At 37.3% G+C, this 27043-nt stretch overlaps 1 long non-coding RNA gene across 3 annotated transcripts; it reads left to right on the forward strand.

The window, feature by feature from the left end:
- The first annotated feature begins 17 nt into the window (after positions 1-17).
- On the forward strand, positions 18-26718 carry LOC309714019. 3 transcript variants are annotated; one of them, XR_014278781.1, is made up of 7 exons: positions 6601-6872; positions 7518-7589; positions 9392-9450; positions 10126-10194; positions 22315-22387; positions 22487-22662; positions 24365-26718. It is a non-coding gene; the product is annotated as an uncharacterized lncRNA (long non-coding RNA). The 3 variants fall into 3 exon arrangements; XR_014278780.1 differs by lacking the exons at positions 6601-6872; positions 24365-26718 and adding an exon at positions 18-101 and having other exon boundaries at positions 22487-24065; XR_014278782.1 differs by lacking the exon at positions 24365-26718 and having other exon boundaries at positions 22487-24065.
- The last annotated feature ends 325 nt before the right edge of the window (positions 26719-27043 follow it).

Raw genomic sequence — 27043 nt, forward strand, 5'->3', positions numbered from 1 at the left:
TGCTGCAGGAAATCGAGCTCTCTCCGTAGACATATGTTCGCCCTCTACTACTAGGCTACATGCAAGATGAGGGAGGGATATTTACTTTACATCTGGATAAGGTATGAAGTTGACTTCGTATTAGTTCTACAAAAAGCATACATCATTAACACAATAATAAATCTGAATATTATGTGGCATATTGGTAAGTAAGTGTATTACCTATAAATTCAAAGTGACCTTTTCAGCCTTTTTTCAGGTTAGGGCAGCTGTGGCTCTGGAGGTAGAGCGGGTCTACCATCAGGCTGGTGGTTTGATTCCCAGCACTTTTAGTATGCATGATTTACTGGGGATACTGAACCCGCAGTTTCCCCCGAGCGTGAGCGTGTGAATTCTTAAAAGTCATTAGGCATAGAAAAAAAATTGTGTATGTGTTTGATTGGATGAATAAGGACTGCAGTAAGAAAGCACTTTAAATGCTCAAATAGAGTTCTGCACTACATAAGTACCAGCTCATTTACAAAATTCAGTACTATACAAAACTTTATTGAAAAGTATAAAATGAAGGGTACATTGCACTGCAATACCTTTAATCTATTCTCCTTTTTGTAGTTAAGCATCATCCACAGAGGAAAAAGAGATGCACATTTTAAATTCCTATGCGCTCTCTGTTCTTTAAATGTTTTCTGCTTCTTTCCCCCACAGCTTTAAACATTCATGGTACTCATTCAATTTTTAATAATCATTTAAGAATGAACATGCTTTAGCTGGATTAATCCTGCCCTCAAACCTCTCCTTGTAATGTTTTTCCAAGGTATGAAAAATTAGGATTTCCACCTGTGTTGGGGAACTACTTGCACTAATGGAAGGATAATGTTATAGAAACATAATGGTTTTTGTCATGCATTATTTCGGCAAGGCTGATGAGGTTTTTATAACACTTACACCAGTGGTAATCCTGTTATAAATAAAGCCTTTTTTAAATTCTAGTTTTGCAGTTTTATTTTTCTAATTCCAAAAAATACATTTTAAAACCAAAACTTTTATCTTCCTTTTTGCTATAAAAAACACACCTGTACTCTTGCACAATATCAAAGCTTTAGTGGAGACTGTTCCCTAAAAGGGACAGTGGTGCTAGGTACTTCCTTATCCTTTTGCCAAGTCTCAATCAACTCTCTGATAACTTTGCTCCCTAAAGGAAGAGTAGACAGCTTCTGCACTAAGAAAAAACAATGACTAACAACAAAAATCAGGAGTCTTTTTTCTGATTGAATCCGAAACTTGGAAAAGGAAACTAATTCAGTCCCCTGCTCAGCTGAATATGTTATTTTGCACACATGAAATCATGAAGAACAGAAGAAATACTTGTTATCTTTAGAAAGGAAACAACCTCAGGCATTCAAAAGGTTGCATTTATTGTCTTGGCATGAGATTTTTTTTTCAATACAGAGAAGAGATCACAAACTGGCTTAGAACACTTGAAACTCATGAATAATACAAAATATTCTGGTTGTTAATTGGATTCCATATGTTTCAGTGCCACATAAATACATTAACACTAGAACAGAGAACAAAGAGAAACTTCTTTCCATTGGTCAGCTTTATGCTAGTGGGTGAAGTTTGCCCTTAGGGTGTCTGCTAGAAAGCCTCAAGGCAGAAGACTTTATGAAGTCTATGGTAAGCTAGTATAAAAAGTGAAACGTGTTGGAATAGGGAGGAGGTAAGGGTGGATGAATGGGCAGAGCACAAGACTTTCTCCTGGGAGACACCTGGAGTTTGTGTCCCATGTGAAACCAAGAGTCAACTTTGGCCTTTGTTAGGCTTTGTTTTCAGTTGTATTTTAGTTTAAACACAGGCGTAACAACTCTGTAACGGGCCTGGGGCAGATATTTTTTGGGCCCTTACTGCCACCAGAGCAAAAACACCATCTCACATTCTCTCTATATTTCTCAATAATCAATACTATCAACAACATCATTCTAGCTTTTGAACAGCACTGTGGATAGAAGCTGCACTCAGAAGTCGGAGAATGGACACATTTAGTGCTCGTTTAGTGCTATAAACTCGACTAGTTAAAGTGACATGAAGACAACTGTATTACTATAAACATGGAACAAAGGAGAGAAGCCCATTGACCACATTCAACAATCATTTCCAGTCGACCAGCTTCTAGATGTATTTTCACATGTAGGTGGTAATAATGTTTCAGTCATTTAGAAAAAGAACTTTATCTTAGCAACACATTGATAACACTGCTCAAATACAAAGTCTATCATCCTGCTCTCTTCTCTCCTTCCTCTTCTGAGCACCACATTTTTACTTTGGCTTGCTAAATATAATTTATAATGCTGCTATGCTGACAAAGTCCTCTATAGTACAGCCTACAGAAAACTTGATGTCAACAAGTTCGTGCACATCATCCATGGGCACCAAGGTCAAGAAGACAAGTAAAGTATTTCCCAGCATATTTGTCACCAAGACTTTTCAGAAATTCAATTCATAAGGAAAATGTATATTACATAAATCAAGTTAGCTAGAACCATGGCTTAAACATACGGTGAAACATTTATAATAGAACAAAGCAAAAGATCATGATATGAGCTGTGGAAGTTTGTGGGGTTCTCTTCCACGGTCTTCACGCTGTACAGGCTCCAGTGATTCTTTTAAAAAGCAGCTGAAGACATTTCTATACAGACAAGCTTTTAATTCATTTGTTGTTTTATTTTTTCATTTTATTGTCTTATATTTATTTCTGGTTTTATTGTAAAACACTTTGTGATTTCTATCTGTGAAAAGTGCTATTTATATACATTTTACTTACTTTTACTTACTTATGAGTTAAAACAAATCCTTTTACAGTCGGTAGCAAAAGTACCTTCATCAAATTAACTGTCTATATGTAGGAAAACTTAAAGGCAAGCAGCTTTACATTGTTTCATGGTTCAGCCAATAGAATTCATATTTGTCATATTCTATTTGAAAAACATAAAAAACTCAACAACTTATGGCAACGGATATTTAAGATTCTGCACAGTATCTATCCCAATGATCAAACAAAGAATGAGAACAAAAGCTCAGAGTTCCTCGAACTGTTTCCCTTCTATTGAAGCATTTAGATGACACTTGGGTTGATTTGATCTGCTCATCAAAGACTTGTTTAAGTAGCCATTATTCGCTTGTTATAAATATGACTTCCCCCTATTTTACAGAAGAAACTTGATTATTACCTATCATTATATGTCAGATATTGTCAGACTAACAGATATTAAGAGAGTAAGTAAAGTAAGTAAAGTAAAGTAATATCAGCAAGACCAAAAGCTCAATGAAAGCTTTAAAACAAAAATGATGCCAATTGCAGAATTTGATAAACAAAGGATGCAAGACTCTAGTCAGAAAAAGAACTGCAATGGCTACTGTTGTGGTTATCTTGATAGTGGTCTGTGAACCAAAAAGGGGAACAAAAAGGCCAAATGGATGATTGGATTAAAACACAGTATTTCAAAGTGACTGAGTTGAAAAGAGGAAATCTATTTACTGATCACTTAAGTTAGAGATTAGCGTATCAGTATCATAAGTGTGTAAGACATGGTAGGAATAATTAAATCTGAGTGTATCTTTTCTCTGGAGTTGCACTGAGTTGTACTGACTTTCACCGAAGAGAAGTGGCTCATTCTTCAAACATGCGACAGCCTCTAGTTTGCATGTTTATGGAGAAGCAGGATTCACACCCTAAATACACCTAAAAGCTATGCAAGGACCTGAAGTAGGGCTGGATGTTCCTCCACAACCAACGGACCACCTGCCCCAAACAGTATTTAGTGTTATAGATATCATAATTTCTAAAAATGTGTTTAAAATTGACTAAATTTAGAAATAGAAGTACCTTCTTACAATATTAAGAGACTATAATTGAGAAGGTAGTTCATATGGATAAAAATATTATTTAAAAAAGTACTATTAAAGCAATGACATGGCCTAAATTCTTTGCGCATTCTTCACATCCATATTGGCAATTATACACACACACATACACACACATATATATATATATATATATATATATATATATATATATATATATATATATATATATATATATATATATATATATATATATATTTGGCATAATATGTAATAACAGCAACTTAACAATTTCTATTTAGCTAACAATTAGCTAAATTAATAAAATGGCCACATATTGATATTCATCTTCCAGCATGTCCTGACTGTGAATATTTTTAACATTAGCTAAGTCAATATATTGAAGGCATCGCTTATATCCCCCCCTTTTTTAACATTTAGTGTTGGGGTTTGGACATTTCTGTTGTTTGGCTGTTGATATGAATGAGAAAGGATGGGGAGGGGTAGTTTGAATGCTCTTCTTCCACATGGTCCTAGTGCATGCAGTGTCTCCCTGGTTGTTAAGTATTACATTTGTTTATAGACTGTAAGTAGTAGAGGGGTCCAATTCTGCATTTCCTGTTTGTACGTATACCCCACCGTCTACCACTTTTTAATAACAACCGTAAATTCGACTGTACAAAAATCAGTCAGGGTCCATAGATGGTCATTGTTTCTGGAATTTCTTCAGTGGGGGTCTCTGATCTGCTTTGCAGTCAAATTTTATGTTTTGATATCTGGAGGTGGCATCTGAATGTGCAGAGCTTCTCTCACTCACATGAGTTGTAGCTTTACTTTCCCCTGCAGGCAGGTATCATGACTCATCAGATCTGTTATTTGCTGCAAAGCTGTCAAAGTTAAAAAACAAAAAAACAAGTGCTTGGTTTTCAGTTTTAATGTAACAGAGTACAGCTGTCATGTAAATGCTTGTCCTTTTCAAATGGTCACTTTGGCTGAAATTCAAAATCTGGCCTTATCTTTATTCATTTCACTCCTTTGATTTTTCTTCCCTGTAAGGTCACAGCCTGCTTATCTCAACACTATTTTTTCCCCCTCTTTTGTGCTTAAGTCTGGGAGTCAAAGTTTCGTCTGAGTCTGGCCGTTAGACTACAGCAGAATTCTAACCCCCAAATTCCTCTTGGGCTGACAAACGTCAACAAAGACCCCGAGAGACACCAAAGAGAGGTGAGCAGTGAACTGAAGCCTCATTGTATTGGCTCATTATGGGGTCCCGCAGTGAGGAAGAAGCTATTTTGTAGCACCACAAGGTCAATATCTGAAAGCCAGGGTGATGGAGGGGATATGCTGTGAGATTTTTAATTTGAGAAAGTGTAACGGGACTTTGTTAGTGAAATATAGTCGGTGAATTCTAATAGACTGCAGCTACTGATAGACAAAATGCGGACTTTGCCTTTATTTTTTCTTTTAAACTAATATGAAAAGCTGTTTATCCAAAGCATTGCGAATTTGCAGACACACCCAATACTGTGCTGAAATTTAACAAGCCCATATTTATAATAGTTTCCAAGTTGGAACCAAAATTGTATCTGGCAAGACCCATTGCAGGTGCTTTTATAGCCCATAACATGCTTTCTGACATTATAAAGGTCTGGTGTTTCAGCCTCCCAACCTCTGCAGGTGCAGTCCATATCAATACATATATTCCACACCTCATTACATGTTCACTCACAACATCTGTTTTCAAAGCTATATAAGATATTTCTATGCTCCATGGATCTACTTTCCCAGGAATTTTGATTTTACTTCCAAATAGATTTGAAAAGGGGACCTGTCACACTCTATTATGCTGATCTCAATGATTCTGTGCTCTGTCCAAATCCAGCGGTTTTCCATAACAATGCAAATTACAGGGTGCAAAGCCGAAGGAGACAAGACTTGTTATTCTCCACCCAAAGGACAGAGGTTCTTTACAACAAACTCGCCTGTATGCCTTGTGTAGACTTTGACAGAATATAAATGCCAACTTGGAAGTTGTTTTGTGCCAGACAATGAGTTTTAGATGTCAGTTCATAAGGATCAGCAGCTGTCTGGAGAAAGTGATGCTAAGGCTGTGGGATGGGGTGGGGTGGGCTGTAATGGTCTGTAGGAATATTTTTGTGAATGAATGAAACTTTGAAAGAAAGAAAAAAAAATCAGCCGAGACCTTCTGATGCTGATTTGGAGATTCAAATTGGTTCAGTTTTCTCAATAAGGGGAAAGTCCTTGGCAACATGGAAACTATTAGGGTTAATGTATTCAACAACTTTCTTTTTCATCATTGTGCATAAAATCAATAACTAGCATTATGCAGACCGTATCTATCAAAGCTGTCTGGCCTTTATATGTATTTAAACATCTATCTATCCATCTTGAGGAACATGCTACATTTTTAAAAAAGGGTATGAATGAATATAACTGTCTTAACCCTAAAATGTTAACTGTTTTAGACTATATGCTTTTTCTTGAATACACAACACCATGCATCTGTGCCTTTTTCCCAGCGTGGATAGGCTGCAGTCAGTGACCCACATCTCAGCGCAATGAACTGCTTAACTCAGACTGTTGTTTTATTCAGTGCACTGTCAACAGACGGCTGAGGAGGAGGAGGGGCGGGGCTTACGCTTATGGCCCATTATTATTGGACACTAGATTCGACTCGTCTTGCCCATTGGCCGCTCGCGCTGTCGCTCTCGATCTGTTATCGCCGCTTCCCGCGCCATTCGGCGTGCACGCGCATGCAGGACCAGGCACGTAACCGTTTGGAGACTGTCTGGAGTCTGTCTGAAATAGATAAAATTGAAAATGGACTTTTAGATATCTGTGTTCATTTACAAGGAAGCCGCCTGTTGGAAAATGGGATCTTTGCTCTCCTCCTCGAGCGCCTTCGCCCACCAGTCGCCACGCTCTGGCAAAAATGTAGATTTTTTTTCTAGATAAACGTTGTGAAAGTTTTTTCTTCTGCAGTCTATCAGGAGACAGCTCTTTATGCACAGGTAGGTACGGCAAGCGTCAGAGTGAGAGTTGCCCAGTGTACTGCAGCATTACACAGCTGGTTTTTATTTTATTTTATTTTTTATTTATTTTTTAAATTCATTTTTAACCTGTTTATTTGTGAATGTTAGCTATGTGTTTTTGACTAAAAAAACAAAAAAAAACAAAAAACAGAAAACAGTTAAATTGCAGACCTTAAAATCTAAGGCAGCTTGTTTTACGTAGCAGACTGTAAAAAATAATAATAACGCATATTGTGATATTTTTATTTACTTGTATAAATTCGACTAGCAGTAGCTTCTTTTGTTGTGGAGGCTTCACCTCATTCACTACTTCAGGAAGACGCGCAGGTGATGCACCTTTGCTGACGTGAGGTTGTTGATTAACCCCATGCGCGCTTTAGCTACCTGTTAGTCAGCAGACACCTGAAGGCAAATGCTGCCTTCGGTGGACTCTTCTATTCTCAGTTTAACCCTTTCAGCTACACTGACAAAAAAAAGACCACATTTTTGGTTACAATGCATTTCTTTTGCAAGTAGACGCACATTTACGGAATCTAAATTCGTATATGTGACTACAGGGTAGTGGAAAATGAACACTGTATGAATTCTTTTTCTTCTTTTCCTATCTTTGCTTGTGCTCTGCAGGGAATCACCCTTCAGCCCTGGAGTTCAAGAGGAGTGCACCATCCAGAAGGCAGCCTACAAGAGCACAGAAAGGTTGGTTGCTGTGCGCATTAGGCTAAGATAGAGATTTTTGAACTGACTTATAGTGTGGGTTGATGTTATGCAGGATGTTGTTAGCTGTGTAAATTAACTGAAAATTTTCCTCAAAACATGATATTAATATTTGAATTCTAAAAGTTTTCAGAATTTGACCTGAACTTCTCCCTTTTGTAGCTTCAAAGTATAATAAAACACTTACTGTGGATAAAAAAAAATACATCTAGAAATCTATACTATATTCAAAATGCACACATATTTTAATAAATGTAATAAATATGGCTACAGTATTGCACCAAACTGAAATCCCTACGTGTGCTTTTAAACATCTTTTGTAGCCCAGCCTGGATGAATTTGGTTTGACCACCGAAAGATGTCTTTGTCAAACAGTTTCTTATCCTAAAACACAAGACTTTACAGAAAACAGAAATATTGGTAAGGCTTTAACAACACGATCAAAGTAATCTGTGTGCCACTGTGGCTGTGTGCCTGATGTGCTGCTGCCACAGACTAGTCTAGACACTTTTCCTCCTTCACTGCAGTTGTCTGCAGACAGTGCGGTCATATGACTTGGGGAGAATTCCTCCCTCCTTTCAGTGTCTGCTCTTTTAGGGCAAGATGGCTGCTAAAGTATTGTTGCAACCCATGACGTATATATGAATCAACGTAAAGGAGGAAAACGGTGGCAAAAATGGTCACACGTCTTGTTATAAATGACAACAAGGTAGAAGGGGTAGTGAATATCAGCTCTTTTCACAGATTTTTTTTCAAACCTACATTTATTGTAATCGTCAGCTCAGTTATTTCTTCGGTCGATTATTGATTGTTACTAGTTAGCATCCTTGGATCAGTGCAACCCAGTAAATGGAAAGTTGCAATGTTTTTGTGCAGTTCTTGACTATCTGAGAGCTTTCCTCCCCACTTCTTTCTCTTCTGCTGCATGCCGGTCTTTTATAGGGGCGCTTGGTAGCCATTTTGTCTGATTCATCACTGCATAAGGCTTGCAGGGTATTCCAAAATTTGTCGTGCAACTACTCAGCATTTCTGAGCATTTGGCCCAGCACCTTCAGAAGGCTGTGGTCTCAACAGGAATACGCAGTACAAAATGCAGTCGTGTTCCAGTGTTGTTGAAAATGAAATTTGAGAGTGTGAATGTTTATATTTTTGTGTTCATAAAAAATCCAGCGAGTCTTAGACAAATAGTTTACTAAAAAGTAACCTAACATAGGAGAAAGCATTACTTGGAATAACGATGTAGTCTGTAAGATTATACTTTAGTTTTTATGATTTGTAATTTTTTATTTTAAAGCTTTTGTCGCTTTAGACTTGAATGAGTCTTGTATTAACAGCCAGTGTGTTCATACCACAGGTAGTGCTGTAAAGTGGGATGCACGATAACAGAAGAAAAAAAAAGTGTACAATGTCTTTGGGAGATGCATTGCTTCACCTGAAGTGGATATTGATTTATAACAGTGGTATTACGCTATTGAAAAATTATAGCTGCGGTAGTAATGCTTTACAGAATCCTCTTTAAAGAGAGGGAGGCAGGCAGTATTAACTTTGACTTGTAAAAGTGCTTCAAGCTTTCCTCTGACATTACGAGTTATTTCCACTGCTTAAGTCTGTGATGTTTATCTGTTTGCCATATCAGTGACCAGCCTGGACAGATCTCTTCATTAACACCTACTTAGTGCATACTCTTCTGATGTCTGACGGCTTCTTTAGTCTCATCCTTTTCAGGTGTTTTTGTGAGCTTGTTGATCATGTAGCCACATATAAAACATGCAGTATTTTTGCAGGCCTGTCCCTAACCTGAACCAGTGTCTGACAAAAAATGATTGGAAATGCAATTAGAAAGGTAAGAAATGCACGCAAAGCAGTCTTATATTTCTTTTTGATACCTTTTAAAATAAATAAATAAATAAATAAATATGTGATTTACCTACAGTAGCACAATAACACAGAATAGCGAGCCATTTTGGGGGTGTATGCCACACAGAATAATACGTTACTGATTCATTTTCAGATTTTTTTTGTTCTTTTTTTTTTGTAATGCAGTTTTAGTGAAATGTCTTACTTATTATTTGTAACTGTGACCACAATATTAATTAAATGAGTATTTATTTAATCACTACTACCTCCAATCAAACTGTAAATTAAAGCGATGCATCGCTTAAAGCTAACTTCAAATAAAATCATTCCTAAATTATGTATCTGTAATTGTGTCAGCTACCATAAAGTGAATAACGATTGCAGCTTAAGTGTTTCCGCACAATTACGATTTGTTTTTAAACTGTTTCAGCCACACTTACCATCTAACCAATATGGCATTTATGTGTGGGGACTTTTTAGCCGCAGACTTAGTTGGAATAGTTTGAAGAAAGCTGTGATAAACAAGAAAAAAACAAAGTGTTTAATTTAATCCTTGGCATTTCAGTTTTCTGCTATGTTCTGTGTGGTGCAAAAGAATGTGAGCGTTGACTAAGACACACAGTTGTCCTGTAATGCTTTTTTTTTCCTTTCATTTTCACAGGAGAGCCCTGGTTTCTTGAAGTCTGTCATGCCTTCATATGTTTGACCCTGAAGTATACCCGCCCAAATGGTAAGATCTGTGTTGACCTGTTCATTAGAGCACATTTGGGCACGTTTAAAGTTGAGAAAAGCAATTCAAGGAATGCTTTAAGGTGCTGCAGTGAGTGAATGCGATTGCCTGAGGGAAATATCAGTCCGCTGCACACCAGCATTTCCAGAGCTTGAGCTCCTGCCTGCAATGCCAGTTCTGCATGATATGATGGTGAGACTTGGCTAATCAAACCCACTGCTGTCATTCACTATTTTTATTTTTTATTTTTTTACCAACACACATTTTTGATCTCTTCATAATATAATCATAGATATGGATCTTATAAGTTATACTTGAGGCGTTGACTGGAAAATGCTGATGCAAGAGGCGCTCTGAATCTTCATACTGTTTTTCTATTGGATGATTGTCTCCACCCACAAGTGCAGTCACGAGGTCTAGCATCATGATGATGTCTGGGAAAAACAGGCTTTTCGTGGGTTATTTCTGTGCACATACAAACTAAAATCTGAGCCTGTTTCAAAGCATTGCTCTGTACAGCAGCAGCACCTGCCATTGTCTCCTGTAAATGGTGGGATGTTTAGCTCACCAGGCTTTTGCTACGTAATGACGCAGTTTCCTTTGACAATGGTGTGTCATTTTTTTTTCTTTTCAAATCAAGGTTTTCTCTGTATTTAAGATGTCTCCTGGCAGTCTGCCAAAACATGGATCCATTTCCCTTTTCTGCTCTAACAGCTGCACAGCTGTGACCCTCAGCCGGTCTTAGCCATCGATATCGCAAAGCCATCAACGTCCATCTTAGGTTTAGGCACTGGCAAAAGAGAAGAACTGTAATGTAGCACGTAGAAAAGGAAATCTGAGCTCTCAGCATAAATCCTAACAGAAAACGGCACAACTTGTATGAACTAAAACTTTCCAGTCAAAGAGATTTATGGGTATATGTGAAACGTACTTTTAGCGTAGTGGTAGTAGTATTTTAGTTTGTCTTTTAAAGTTTTAATTTTTGTTCAGTGCAGTGTGTTTTTTCTTATTGCCGTAATGCTTTCTTTTTTCATTTTCAAATGTTTAAATTGACTTTCAAATGTTTTTGATGCCACGTTTAAGATGATTTACTGAAAATGCTCATCACCTCAGATTTAAATCAAAAGTATTAATTAAGCGCCAGCGTAATATATTCTAATAACGTACTATTAAAAGTTTAACATGGAATACATGCTTTAAAACGTGCAATACACATATTTTGTTATTTGTTATTTATTGAAGTCTATCAGACTTAAATGACGATCACTAAGTCACGCCATGTAAATGATCATTCGAGAGAAGATTCTGAAGCAATAAATGTTTGTTTGATTTTTGATTTTAAATTTTATTTGCTCTGTAAATTGTCGAAAAGTTATAGGCATTCGGCGATAATAAAAACGCGCATTAACATAATACATTTACACGATTAATAAAATGTTTTTTTTCCAGCGTGTTGTGCATCTTAAACCTTTTATATTTTTTGTAATAAAATTTTAGCGGCATTAACGGTTTGATAGCAAATTTATTTCTGATTTGTACGATTATTACGCATTGTTCGTATTTATTGAAGTTATTTTTAATCGTTTATTTAAACACAGTTCGTTTTTATTTTATTGAGCAGAGTGTATAAATCTCTAAAATGTAATGAGTGTAATAAAATATTGTTTGTATATTATAGAATAGTATAGAAAAGTTATGCTTATTGACGCTAAATTATATTAGAGCGATATAGTGTTGTATTTTTGTGTGTGTTAGATTTCAGTCAGGCTCTTATAAGTGATGCATCTTTTTAATGAAGTTGTATTAGCTAATGACTGCACTGGAAAGTAAAGTCCACCCATTGCAACGTTTATTTTAAATGTACTGTATAAAACGATGTAGAACTGCTAGTTTGTCTTACGAAACTATTTAGTTAACCTTTACCCACCCACTAAATACTTGTTTTCCTCCACTTATGTAAAGCCACACTGTATTCTGATGCCATGTAACACAGCAGTGGCTGTCAGTAACATTAAGCTGGGTCTGTGCTTTGTTGCCATTAAAATAGAGAGAGGAAAAGGGACTTTGGATTTATGCATGTGTTTAGGTGTTATGAGGCCAGGAGGCAGGTCAGAATTACCAAACCTATAGATTAATGTCAGACCTGTTAGATTTTGTTAAAAAAATAATTAAATGAATTTTAAAAATGAGCCATGCTAAACCATATTAAGTTCAGCTTATGCATGCAGGTGGTTTAGATAGTTTCCACTTGAAATTATGATTACTAAAACGAAATTATTTCAGCTGAAATCCTGATTGCGTTGAACACTTATTAATATTTATTATTAGTTCATTTGACTGCAGATGCTTTTGTTAATAAGCCTAAATTGTTTTCACCGTTTTGATCCAATGTTACTTTTCAAAATGTTTCTTTAAGTGGTTCCATTAAACCTTAATAACAGAATAATAAAAAGCTGTTTATCTGGTGAATTTTTCTGTCGCTTTGAGCCAAAATAACATTTTTGAAGTATTGAATTGATCTTAGGTCAACAGTAGGATCTTGGCTTGGAGATAACAGACCTTTTTTTTTTTTAAGTTTTCTTTTATTTTAAATCACTAAAGAATCACAGTCGGCACACACTCACTGAGGTTGGGAATGTAATCTGCAGCCACAACATCATATCACATGAATATTAGTTCTTCATTAGCAGAAGGCTGCCTGCCTGAAATTCCACATTGACTTCAATGTAAATGTCACGGTTATTTCTGAGAGTTGTGAAGGTAAGTAAATAACCTCTTTTCGTTGACTGGAGTGTGTTTGCTTGCATTTGTTACAACTAGCTGTGATCCAGCCAGTCTTAAGATGTGCACACGCAGCATGTCTGTTCCCACTCAGCTGCGTTGCATTGACAGCTTCAGCAGTACTTCCTGGTTTCATTTGATTGCAAAACCACCTCTGACTTTTAAATGGAGTGTGCTCATTTACAACACCCTCATAAACGATACAAACAAGGTCATAGGGCCTGGTGATCACTGTTTGACTGCACTGCAAGGCTGTGTGCTTGCTTATAGTGAGCAACAGCCTCAATAAGTACTTACCTTCTGGGAGGAAACTTTTGGGTTGAGGTGAACTTCTGCTTGTGTAACTCTTTCTCTGAGATGTCAACACATAAGATTTTACAGTGGACTACGGCTTTGAAAATGACCTTAGTTATACAGTTTGTTTGTGTCAAAAGACATGTATGCTTTTACAGTAGTGTTTAACATGTTGCACAATGCTTTTTGGAGATTTTATTGTTCGTAACAGTATTCGGCTTTCTAATGAAGGTTTGAACGTGCAGTAAATAGTATACCAGTGCAATAGTCACTATATAAAGCTTGACTCGTATCATTATTAAAGGACAGATTTTTGTAATTAGGAAGACAAAACACATTCTTATTGTGACGAGTTATTAGATATTGTTTTGTGCATATTTTAATCAAGACATCTTCTAAAATTGATAGCTGCTTGGTTGATCAGCTACTATCACCATGAGTGAGTATAAACATCTGGTAAGATGATAATATGGCAGTTCGAGAGTCCTCCTTGCCTCCGTGTAATATAGTACACATTGCCATCGTCTACAAATTTTGGTTATTTTAACAAAAGACATACTTGGGGTAAAGTGTAACTTGTTGCATTAACTTTATATTCACAAAAATGAAGATGTAAGAATAAATCTGCAAAATACTTTTATAGTGAAAAGTCAGAAACGTCATTTGTGGAGTAGCCAGTAGTTTGGTGCAAATAGTATGTAGAGCAGATCGGTGTGTATGTTACTGCTTTATATTTTTGTCATTTGTTTCATATCTTACAAAAACTGCTTCGTTAACATACAAAAGCATTAAAATTTCACCACTGCGGTGGCTTTGGTAAAAGTTTCCCTCAAAGCTGGATTTCTGAGACTTGAGGGTGCACTTGCATTTTTCCCTAATTGGGTCTTATTTGAACACACCTGGAATACCTGCTTTCATTCTGCCATTTGACCTTTTGTGAATTAAGACGGCAAGACAGAGTTAGAGCTCATCAACCCTGCGGTACATCATACTGAGGGAAGGCTGCACCATGACTAATTAGTAAATCTCACTTCTCTCTAAGGTGAAAAACTGATTTCCTTTGCAGAGTGTGGGGGTTGATGAGTAAATACCCACCTGCACTAAGTTGCAGTAACCTAATAAGTCTCCCTGGACTTTGAAAGTGAATATTTCATATTTCACTTATCTCCAACAGCTTTTCTGCATGTCTCATATCTGACTCCCAAACCTTAAAAGATGGGTAAGACTGCACCCACAGACTGCAGGATCTCTCTGTCACACAATGGCGTGGAAAGGTCAGGCCTAATGAAGTCGGGGGTTTGACCCCTAGTATTCAGTGACTTTGCATGGGCTCCCATCCCACTGCTGCAACCATGCCGGTTAATCCCTTTTTGATCCTAATTGATAGGCATTAACATGATCCTTATCCAGGAGCTGTGTTTTGTCTTCCACAGCCCTTCTCTCTGGGTGTCAGTGACACAAAGTGTGAAAGCGTTAAACCAAATGTGAAATTGATATTTTTCATGTTTGTGTGCTTAAACTCAGGCTGGGTTTTATGAACACTCACGCAGAAGTCCTCAGTGTTCAATGTTTTGCCCTTTGAGACTCTTAACAGGACTTAGCATATAACCTCTGGAATCCGACTGTGATGTGAATGGTACCAGCCCATTTCCAGTTTGTTTTCCTTTGAGTCCTTTTATCTTCATTGCTAGGTGATTGCTTCCTTTAACTATTTACTAATTACCCTCTTTAAAATGTTTGCACAGTCTTTAAGTCAGGGTACATGTCACTTTTATGAAAGCACAGATGCTGCAAGACTTCAGAAATGCAGGCGGCATCAGTTCTTCAGGGTTTCTTTTGACTTTGATTTTATTAGTCTAGTATTATATAAGATTCGTTTTTTTAAATTCCAGCTGTCAATTTCCAACTCTAAAAATACTTAACTTTAAATATTAGAACTCTCGCTACACACTAATCATTTACATTACTTATTGTAGTTTGACTTTATTCACAATAGCAATCAGAAGTCATCGCACACATTTGTAAATTAGAAAAACGCCTTTACTAAACACTTGATGTACATTTGAGTAATTGCTCATTACATTACATATTTTCCAAAGGTGTGTCCTTTTAATTTCCTTGCATCTACAAACTAGCGGCACATAAATCTGTTGTGTTACACGATGTTTTACAAGCGACATTAAAGGGGTATTTTATTTGTATTTGTTTGTAAAACTACAGAGTAAAGCAAATAGCAAAGTTTTCTTTGGGCTCAGCAGTATTCGAGTTTTCTGCAAAAGTTTTGCTTATGTTAATGTTTAATGTGTATGAGAATTTTCTTCCAAATGCATTGAAACCTTGTGCTGTCATAAAAACACTGATTTAAAAAGTTAGGTTCTGACTGCTGTGCGCTTTGAATTAGTCACCTTTATATTAGATTTACACGTAGATGTTTTACATTTAATGTATTGGTGAACATTTTCCCACAGCTCCAACGTCACAATTGTTCCCCTAAAAACTGCATTATGCTTTTAATCTATGGTCTCTAATGTGAAAAACTTATTGTAGGAACCTTTTTCTCCCATTGTGCATTGCATGAACTTTACTTAAATGCACTTAAAAAAAAATTGTAGAGACATTTCATCCTTTAAAAACAAAAAAACCCCACCAGAAAACAAAAATCTGTTTTTAAATGTTCTATTTCTTTCCTAATATTAAGATTTAGTTCCTTCTTTAAGCTTAGTAAACCTCATCTGTCTGCAAAACCAAAAGAAGGCTTCAGGTTTTTTGGACAACCATATGTTAAATATTTATTTATTTTGAACACTACACTCAAATCTGCACAATTAAGAAGCATGTCTCGCCATTTCGCTACTGTGCTCAGCAGTGTGCATCAACCCACTTTAGCTGTAAAATGCCAGGTGTCATGTTGGTTCTTGTTGGTTTCACACAGCGACTCAAGTCCCTCCCTGGAATGCATTTCTCATGTCTCCATAGGATTGAGTGCTATTTCAGCTTGTTTGTTGCAGTCAATAATGAGTACTCTGTAAGGCCTGATGACATAATTTTAGGGATTGCTAAAGGAAAAAACTCATTATGGAGCTAAGACGGTACAGACTGGGACGGCGCACATGTACTCCACATGACTGGCACCACCTGCCCTCTATATGTTACACTCGCTTCTCTTATCCCACTGAGCTAGTTTCTGCCAGTTATGTGCAACCCCCAGCAGACACCCATGCAGTGACTCAGTGGTGGGTTGGGCTTTACTGTGTTGCTGTTATTTAGATTTGCTTTAGCCACAGGTAAACAAGTTTGTAGATGATTTGGTGGATTGAAAGGTCAGTCAACGACAGCAACAGGAAGTGTACTCTCCTTAGTGAGATAGAAAGATTAGAGAGTCAGTGCACTGTAGAGAGTTTTTCTCATGTTTGTTGTCTAAAGAAGCTTTGTTTTCTTGCATTTTGTCTGACACGTTTTTTTCTGAGATGGTAGAAATTTTCAGCAAGTGTGTGACTATTTGCTGTGCAGTATGAAGAGTTTTCTTAGTTCTGGTTGTAGCTGTTTTCTTTCTACTTATTTTTTTCTCCTAGTTGGAAAAATAATGGGGAGGTAGTTCATGTACAGTAAAATGAACAATGCAGTAACCAGCTCTAACATTTATGACAGTGTTGCACTGGTTCAGGACATGCAAATAATAATTATCTGTAATTGTCATGCTGTGTGGATGGTAATTGGCTAACAGCTATATCGTGCATGCGATTGGTGCACATTTAATGTAAATTTTAACGTTTCCTTGATTGAGAGGTATTTACGGTATAGCAGTAATTGCCATCCTGGAGCATGCAAACCTTAAAAAAACCTGACAGATTCCACATTTTGACTGTAGCTGTCCTGTAATTTGATATTCTTGTCTATAACTGCCTTTATTAATAATTGCAAAGCCAAAAAGTACTTCTTGAGAAAACAAAAAGCAAAGAAAATCAACCACGAATTTGTGCATGTGCATTTGTGTTTGCCTGTGTTATAGAGGTTTGACTTTCAGCTTGAAGAAAGCGACATCATTACACTTTTACAGCATTGGCAATTGAGTGACTGAGCCATATTTATACATGTCAAATTCTGGTCTAAATGCACATCAATGCAGTCTGTCTTTAGCATTTTAGAGCAGTTATACCTGTATGTATCAGAGTGACATGTCTGAAGTTTAAAACTTTGGAGTGTTTATTAAAAATAAAACAAACTCTTATTTTGATATCTTATTTTACTCTGGAGCTTTACACATCACAGTGCCTCACCACCTTCGTTTATTCTCTTCATATTGTTTCGATATGAACAGCTTTTTCTAGAAATGACACAGATGAAAATATCATCTTGCAGGATGTTGCTGCATCACAGCAGGGATAAGAGGAGCTTGTTGTCATGTGTGGAGTTGGTCTTTTAAGACATTGAAGTCGACGGTAATTTCCACTCCTCTCTGGATTTAGCTGTCAGAATTCCTACCAGCAGACTTCCATTTGCATTCAGTTCATTTTTATGAATTAGCTGGTGTATTTATAGCCTCTGACCATTTTCGACAGCTTAGATGTGGATCACTTAGTGTGCAGCCATATTTTTTAATTATTTGGTTGTGTTCACGCACATTTCACTTATTTGTATGATGTTTAAAACATAAAACTAGAGTGGGATTTAGGTTGAGTTCCTAAAAGAAAACAAGAAGAGTGAAGCATATGAAGAAAAGATGGAAAAGGTTGGAAAACAATCTTTGTATAAAACTTGCACTATGTAAGACCAGCCATATATTTGCAGAATGGCTCTAAAATTAAAAGAAAACTGAAAAAGAAACTTTATTTAAAACTTTTCTTCAGGTTCATTGGATATTAAATCATCATTTTCTCCTGGCACTAGCATTATTTCATATTTCCTACATCCCTTTTATTCATATTTAAACTTTTGGTGATTAAACCTTAAATAAAAGCATTAAATTAAAACACAATGCTAAGCTCTTGATCTGTGAAGATGGAGTTTAAAGAGGCAGCAATGCTAAATAATCAAAGTGCGGATTGATGGACAGTATTTGATTGGAGAGCCTTTTAGCAGCTTTGGGCCTAAACAAGTTATCTAATGTAATGACTAATGTTTGAAGTTGGGTTTCATGCTGTGCTTTTTCCACATTGCAGTTGCATTTTTATTTTAAAAAATAAATCAGTTTTCTTAACATAGCTGTTAGTCCCAAGTGGGGAGACTGCTCAATCTAACTTTACTTCTCAATGCTGCACATTGTCCTTTCTCCTGACAGAAGCATTCAAGATCAAGGGCAGCATCACCTTTGCCACTAATGAGGTTGTTTATTCCCCCAAATTTCCTTGTGGACTTAAACTGAGAGGAAAAACGGGCCATGCATAGCAGAGCACATAATTAGCATTAGCAAAACAGAGCTCCAAAAGTCCCATTTTATAGAATAGGTGACAGCAGGATCCCATGTTTCTTACCTAAATTGCCTGTATGTTTACACTTTGGACAAAAGTGTATTTAATTGTAATAGGTCATAATCTTTGAAAAAAAATAGTTTCAGAACTTCCCGTTGCTTTATTTTAGAGTCAACATTTTTAGGACTTTAATTAGAGAAATTAATTTCAGATTTTCCCAAATTTACAAAGATTTCTCAGTAATAAACAATATTTTTTCAATGGTGACTATCCATATAAGATATTACTGTGCTCTTTACTTGGACTCTGTAATAAATGACACTATAACAATGTGCTAACTGCTAGTCAGTAGCATTTTTTCTTCTCTTTCAAGGCAACTTGAGCTGCAAATAGGCCAAATCATCTTTGACATCAGCTGCATCAATGTTTTTTGCTTTGTTTGAATCGTGGGCATTCAAAAGTCACGACATGCAAAATAGAAACTCATCTGATGAAGACGACTAAGTACTAAAAACGAACTACTAGGGATACGACAGACAGAGTACACAGTGTCTGTGGTTGCAAATCAATTAGCAATCAACCTAATGTGTTGAAAATCCTTTTGAATTCCCAATACATTGGCTTTTTTCGTGCAGTGGTGCCTGACGTACTCTGCCCTGGATTATTTATCTTAATTTCTATTGACTAGATTGTATTACCAGTTCAGAACTGTCATATATTTTAATGTTTTTAATCTAATTTCCATTACGAATGAGTTTAACCTGATCAAGGGCCTTTGGCGTTGTATATCTTCCAATAATAGTGATGATGATATATGTGTGGCACTTTTCTCTAGCTGGTGCACAGGCAGAATACCATTTCCAGGCCTCTACTCAGAGCCCATGTACACTGCTTTATTTGCTGATGTAGATTGGGTTCCAATCTCTGCGTAAATGTGAGGCTTTACTGTATGTTTGCTTATCTGTCCAGCCATCCCATCTATTCAAACAGCTTTCCTTTTATTTAAAGCTGTGTGCTGGCTGGGCTTTTTATCCCTAGGACTTTTTCTGTTATTTTGGGACCAGATGGCGAGGGGCACGGAAGCGCCTCTTTTGTCTGGGTGCTTCTTTTGAAAAGAGGTTGTCGTTCCCTAATGTAATCAGCAGCACCGGAAGGGTCCATTTTGGGCCGTGAAAGAAGACAATTGGGTCTGGACACCTCTAGCTTACAGAAATGTAGAGTTCATCTCTCGACCCTGCCCCCTTTGACCAAGGCCCTGGCATGAAGGATGCTGATCTTTGATCAGTGGAGGGTGGAGGTGCTGATCCGACCTCATGAGGGCCAAAGGGCACCCCCCTCCACCCCGTTGCCCTGTTTACCCTGTACTTGGCTACTGCTGACACCACCTTCCGGAAGAAGCCAGGGGGTAGTGGGTTGGGTTGGGCATGGTGCGGGGGTGTACCATGACCTGTCTAGACACAGTTGTTGTTTGTTGCCCTGGTGTTGCCAAGGGGGACACGGTGAACTTTGACCTCAACTGTAGTTGGTTAGGAGCTACTTTGGTCATCCAAGGAAGACATTTTTTTTTCTTTTTAATTTCAGGGTTGGAGGTGGGGAAATGAGGCGGGGTATGGATGTGACCTACATAATGCGCAATCTGCTTTCAGAAACCACAGGCATGAATTTGTTGGCAAAACTGGTTTTATTTTTTTATTCATTTAATTATTTGCTAGTTATATTATATGATAATTTCAGTTGGGTCACAAAATGGAAGACTTGTATTGTGATTTTGCTGTTTACTGGATGCACTTTTGGATGTTTTCTTCATCATACACAGTAAGTAATCTTAAAATTTCATTTACAAATGTGATATTCAGTCAATAAATTGGAGGTAAAACCAATAGAAATATTAATTAAACTCTTACTTACAAAAACTGACTACTAACATAAGCTGTTTTTGTGTGAAGCATCAGTCTTTAGGCCCTTTATTTATTTTAATTTATTGGAAAGCACTTTGGTTTTAAATGTGTTATATAAATTCAATTTAGTTACTTGCTTAGTTTTAACAAATGCTGAGTAGCACTTGTCTGTCCGAGCGGCTTTAATGCCTTCTTGTTGAGCGAGAGACAGATTTTCTGTGTGGTTACACATTGTTATGCTCGTATGTTGCTCGACCTTTTTCACATTTTTAATTTTATATTTCAGTTGCTCAAATTAATATCCGGCACAGTGTTTCTCTTTATCTCTGCTTACTCAGAGCTTATACATAGATAATTCCTTGGAAAAGATTTAAACATAATCTGGAAACCAAAGAAGACAAACACTGAAAAGTAGTAATGAAGAGTTTGAATTTTAAAAACGCAAATCAGATCTTGTCTAGAATTTTTATGCCAATATGCACAAATGTCTAGATTTTTTTTTCTTTGTTCCTTTTTAAAAACAAACAAACCCCAAAACAAACTATTTTAATAGGCTTAGAAGAAAATAATTAGCACCATTATTCCTTAATGGGAATGTTTCGCCACAGACACAGTGAAATGTTTCTTTTATTATTTACCACATGTCGCTCTTTATCCTATGCCTACAGTCGCTGATTTTGGCCTGAACCAGAACATAGCCTAATGTGTGAACTGGCTTTGATGTTGAGGCCGTTTCTCAGGAGTGGGTGTAGCGATTCCACCATCATGGCCGCCACTTCCAACCCCGCCCTCTCGCCTGCCACTCAGGAACAGTTAAAATGGCAGCACGCAGCAAAATGAGTGAGAGGGAGAAAGAGGGAAACGCCCACTACTGTGAGCTAAGGCACAGTCGACTGAGCTGTAGCTCGCCTCGTATGCCAGCTCAAAGCGAGATCATTATTTTTTGGTGTTTTCAGTCGTCTGAGTACAATGTGAATCCGAAAATGTCTAGACGGGAACACGCTGCTGAAATCACTGAATAGTTAGCAAATTTTGTCACAGATTCATCCGCCATCTGTATTTTACTGTAATGCTCTATTTTGAGCAACAGTTTGTGAGAAATTTTACTCAAAACAATCATATATTCTTCTTTATGAGCTGATTTCAAAACTTGTAATAGGGCTAATATGATTAGCGAACCCTTCGTATGCAGTATTTTATTAGGCGTTACACTTACTACACTGTAATTGAACATGAACATGCTCTTTGGCGTGCTGCCATGCTTCATGTTTTTGGCTACAGGTTTATACAACTGCTTATGGGCTCTGTGTGATTAACACAGGATTTTCTGCTGTGTACTATCTAAAGATGTTAAAAAAACAAAACAAAAAACCCTAAAATATTCATATTTTACTCATAATATGTATTTGTTTGTACTGCACGCATTGGCCACTGCATCATTTGTATTCTGAAGTGATACAGTACAGTATTTCAGCGAGCATATTCATTTTTAATGTTGACAGAACAAAGTAGTGCGATCAGTGATTTTTGAAACCCTTTGCTCTTAAACAGCTCTGTGAATGTGCTTATTATGTCATCTAACTAATACCAATTAAAGGCTGTACGCTACACCAACCCAGTGCTGTTTCAATGAGCTTGAGACCCTTTTAAAATGGCTCACAGAGCATAGATGGATATAACCAATCTCAGTAAACTGGCTGAAATTAAGCATTATACCCAATCATTTTAAACCTTTGCAGGACTGGCAGCTTCTTCTTAACAGCTCTATTGCAAGGCACTCTACATCCAAACTGCAGTGTGGAAAATTTAAAGGTAAATGTCCAAATTTTTATTTTTAGCTCTTCCTACTTTCGCTGAATGACAGTTTATTATGATCCTCTTGGTGTGAATGTGTTTATTTCCTTTCCACAGTGCAGGGAGCTAGCTGGTGTACTAGGAGGAAGATGTCATGCTAAGGATGGGTTTTGGTGATGATGTTGCTACTGTTGATGCAGCATCGAGCTCTCACTTTGTGCCTCTGTCAGCTATGATCCGTAACCACAAAGTGAGTGACAGGCCAGTCCCTGGGGAAAGCAAGGGGGCCTGAGGTGAGTCAGATGTATCCTTGACCCTGTCTGGCTGTGTGTCAGCGAGCAACACAAACTCTGTATAAAAAAAAAGAAAAAGAAAAAAGGCCAAAACTGGCATGACTGTACATTGTACATCTTTATTTAGTATGTAGAAGAAGAATGTAGGAGAAACAGAACCAACCTGAGTTTTTCTGTTAAGTGGATCCGTTTTTTTGTTGTTGCTAGACTCATTTTGAAATTATAATGAAGCGCACATTACAAATTGATACCTTTGATACCTTTGTGTGCATTTCTCTTCCACCAGAGTGCTGATGTTTTAATCTTGGCTTTGTGATGTTGTTACAGACCTGTTTTAGACAAACTCAGCACAAATTTTGTATACACTGTTTACTCCAGTGCATTACATATGGCTTAAATAACACATTCATGCAAGGAAACATAAATCTGTTCATTACTGAGGGTAAATTTTACTCAGGTTTGAAGTTGCAAAGTGGCATATTCACTCAAATTAGCATTTTGATTTTTTTCACTTAAAATAACTGAAGCTGATGATTGAGAAAATCTTTATTAATATAGCTGTTGTACAGGATATGTGGTCAAATGGTAGAAAAATGTTCCACTGTTAATCAGCTGCAGCACTAGGTGTTGCAATACTTAAAGATGGTGTAACGTTTGTACACGATGGACTCAAAATGAGGGGCCTGGAAAATGTTATCCACATCTCAGGATTTCTTATTAGAGCAAATACCTGATCAGTTTGAGAAGGTGTCCAATTGAGAAGAAATTTTTGAATTTATTGAATTGCGATAAAATATCTGTTTTATTTCTGGCCTTTTTTTGTTATATTCATGTACTGACAAATTTAAAAATATATAGATTTTAGACTTTTAATCAGATAAAACTGTTAATCTGATGATAATGTTTAAGCATTTTGTGTTTGGGGATTTTGTGTATCTAATGTCTGAACAATAAATGATCAATGCAAAATTTAAAGAATATAATGATGATTAGTGAAAATAATTTTTGTAGTTGCTGCTTTTAGGTGTAAATGTACATTCAGAAATTGATATCTGCAGATGTTCCAAAAGAAAACATTGTGTTTTGTGCCATGCAAGATATTTGCTTCCACTTGCCAAAAAAGATGACCCATAAGACATATTAGGAAATTATTTTAAAAGTTGGTGTTTTTTTTTTAGTTCTAAAGTGCTTATTGTAATATTTTGTAGCAGCAATCAAAGACAAGAGTTCATCCAAAGCCGTAGTCAGTGTTACACCAGACGCATTCTGCAAAAGACATGATTCAACTTAAGGTGCAACTGCAAGAAATGATGTATTTATGTTAAATTAAATGTAAGATAACTATGACCGTAATATTAAATAACTTTTTATTAATAAACATTTCCTATTCTGTAATTGCTTCTCTTATTTTGTTCCTATATTTCTTTTACCATCTTTTTGTTAAAAATATATGACACATCCATAAATCCACCAGTATAGAGAACAAGCTGTGCAACTCATGCTGTGTTAAAAACAACTTTGTGAAATTTGAACGCAGCATAAAATTTGGTCTCGCTGAGCAGAAAACATTACTTTAGGAAACAAATATGGTAGCTACATGGGAAAAGGTGCATTGATGTTTTTTCTTTTTCCTGAATTTCTTCAAGTGAACAAAAAGAATCTTTGCTTAAAAGTCTTGCATCTTCTTTCTTTTTTTTTCAAGGGTCACTCAAACACGGTGTGTGAAATGAGAGTTGCCTGGGTGTGACTTCTCCAGAAAGCATCCGCTTGCTATTGTCTGCCTAGTCAACTTCTGCAGGCCCCAGCACCCTGACTTCCATACATGAGAGATCAAGGGTTACCAAGGTGCTTTTGAGAAAGAAGGGCTCAGTGTGAGAGGGGACAAACCAGTCCACAAAATACTCATTTCCTTTGCATGTTAGGTGCCCTAGTGGGGATTCAGCCGGGGTCACTGACACAGTTTTTCTTTTTTCCATCGTTGTTCTTAATGAAAACTGTTGCTTGCCTTTTCACTGCCTTTTCACTGCTATCTGCTGCCCTGTACAGTATGTGGCTCGATAATACGGTGAGTTTGTCCAAAAGAAAGTTTGTTCAGACTCTGACTGTTTATCCGGTGCCAGACAGAGGCACCTCGTGTAGAAAAGGTAAAAGTAGTTCTGTCCACCTCTCATTCTTGCCAAAAAAGTTCAGCCACTGAGCCACAGCATTAACTTGTATTCTAACAAGATTAAAATATATTCGTCCTGGGGATTAGCATAGTTAGGTGTCCTTTTGCCTCTTTTTTTTCCTGCACTGGTGCGGTGACAGTGGGCTTTGATCTGTGTTGCGAGGCAAGAGTCCTGGCTTGGACCTAGCCATTCGAGTGCCAAGTGTGAAATTGGCCTGATGTCATCCCCATTCTTCACCTTTTACATCTTTCACCACTTTAATTATGTTTCCGCCACAAAGCCCAGGCAGCTCTGAGCAGATTCCACTCTGGCCGTAGGAAGCATTTAGAAACTGTGGGTAAATGACACAGTAGGGGAGGGGGAGGATGGTGGGAGAGGTCATAGCAGGATGGGGCCCTTTTGTGTGTAGAGGTAGACATTGATACTTTCCTGATGTATCCTGCACCCACTTCCATTTTTTACAACATGAGAACTCTCTAAAATTGTCTGCAGTACTGAATAAAATTGCTTTTATCCCAGGCATTTTTAAGAGTTTCTGCAGAGATTTTTATCTCTGTGTTACCTCCCCAGCTTTACACGGTCATATATGGTATTTTGGCAGCAATGCAAGACTTTTCTGAACCATGAGGAGCCTCAAAAAAGGACCGCTGGTGGTCATTTGACCACCTGAATCTCTACTTCCCAATACGAGACAAATTATTCTCAGATAAAACCTTTTGTTCCAGGAAAGAAGTGCCCATGCAGCCTAACAGCTTTAGCTTTTGTTCATGCGCTGGTGTCCCTATCTGAACTTCAGGGGAGCTTCTCTGCCTGTGAATATTTTGATGAAGCTTCCTATTGATGCGCTGAATGAAGGATCAAAACAACAGGGCTGCGTGCGCATGTGAGGAGGAACACAATTGAATGGAGTATTTGGATGTGTGTGTGTGTGTGTGTGTGTGTGCCATGCAAGAATAAAATAAACCAAGTGATACTGAGATATGTGTGTGTGTGTGTGTGTGTGTGTGTGTGTGTGTGTGTGTGTGTGTGTGTGTGTGTGTGTGAGACAGAGTATGAGTTGGCGAGTGAAAAAGCTGTGTGTGGAGAATGGGTTACTGAGGGGCGGGAGGGGGAAACCAGCCACCTGCAGCCATGACGGGCTTTGACCTTCATTGCTCTCTCTCTCACTCTCTCTCTCCCCCTCTTGCACTCACCCCTCCCTCCCCTACCCTCTCTCGCTCTCTCCCTTCGACTCCAATTTCTTCCTTGTGATAGAAGCACAGGCTCTTTTCAGAAGCAACGAGGAACACTGACCGTCTCAAAGACAGTGCTGGGTGCAGCCCTATTTGCTCTAATGCTAGTCACTGGCCGTTAGACATGGCGTTCAAAGACTAGTGGTGCAAGTATGGAAATGCAGATAAGGCATTGTTGAGGAAACATGCCTGGGAATTGTTCAAGGCTTTCCCTTGCATAATATTTGAAGCTTTTGCAAATGTTTTAATCTCAAAACCCATGATTCTGATTTTCAGCGACGATTCTGAACATAAACAAGTGTGTGTTTGCATGGAAAGGACTGCTGTGCTGTGCAAATGAATAATGTCTGTAATTTTCTTTAAAAAGAGCAAATGCCATGTTTTAGCTTGTAATGTATTTGTTTTTTCTTCAAGTTATGATGTGTGCACACTATCAGGAGAGACCGAAGGTCCCGTTTGCTGTTCTATCCAGGCCTCGGCTAATGCTTATGGGTTTTAGAGCACCATACAGAGTTCAGAAACATGTTTGTGTATAATCTTCAAGGTTTATTTACTCTTCTTCTGCAGTTTTCAGGTGGCAGTTAATTACACAATTAATACATGATACAAATTATGTACATTTATACCAAAGAATACTTCCAACATAAAATAAAAAATAGCATTGTATTCTACAACTCTGTGTTGTAATTTTATTTAAACATGTTCATATATAGATAGATATACGCTGATGAGTAAATTCATAATGTCGTACCAGCAGTTTTTCATAAAGGCATTAAACTTGAGTAGTCTGCATTTGAAGTAATACTGCTTCTCTGATTCGGCACAGTTCTGTTTCATAAAAAGTTCACACTTGAACTTTAAGGCAAAGTGTGTTTTCTGTTTGGTGGATTTTAATTCACACACACTTTTTGCAGATACACAACAAAAAGACTTTGAAAGGCAAATAATCCACAATTTGGTATGGATACAGTCTGAAACTTA

Source organism: Aulonocara stuartgranti (assembly GCF_965226115.1).
Source record: "Aulonocara stuartgranti genome assembly, chromosome: 9".
Lineage (NCBI taxonomy): Eukaryota > Metazoa > Chordata > Actinopteri > Cichliformes > Cichlidae > Aulonocara > Aulonocara stuartgranti.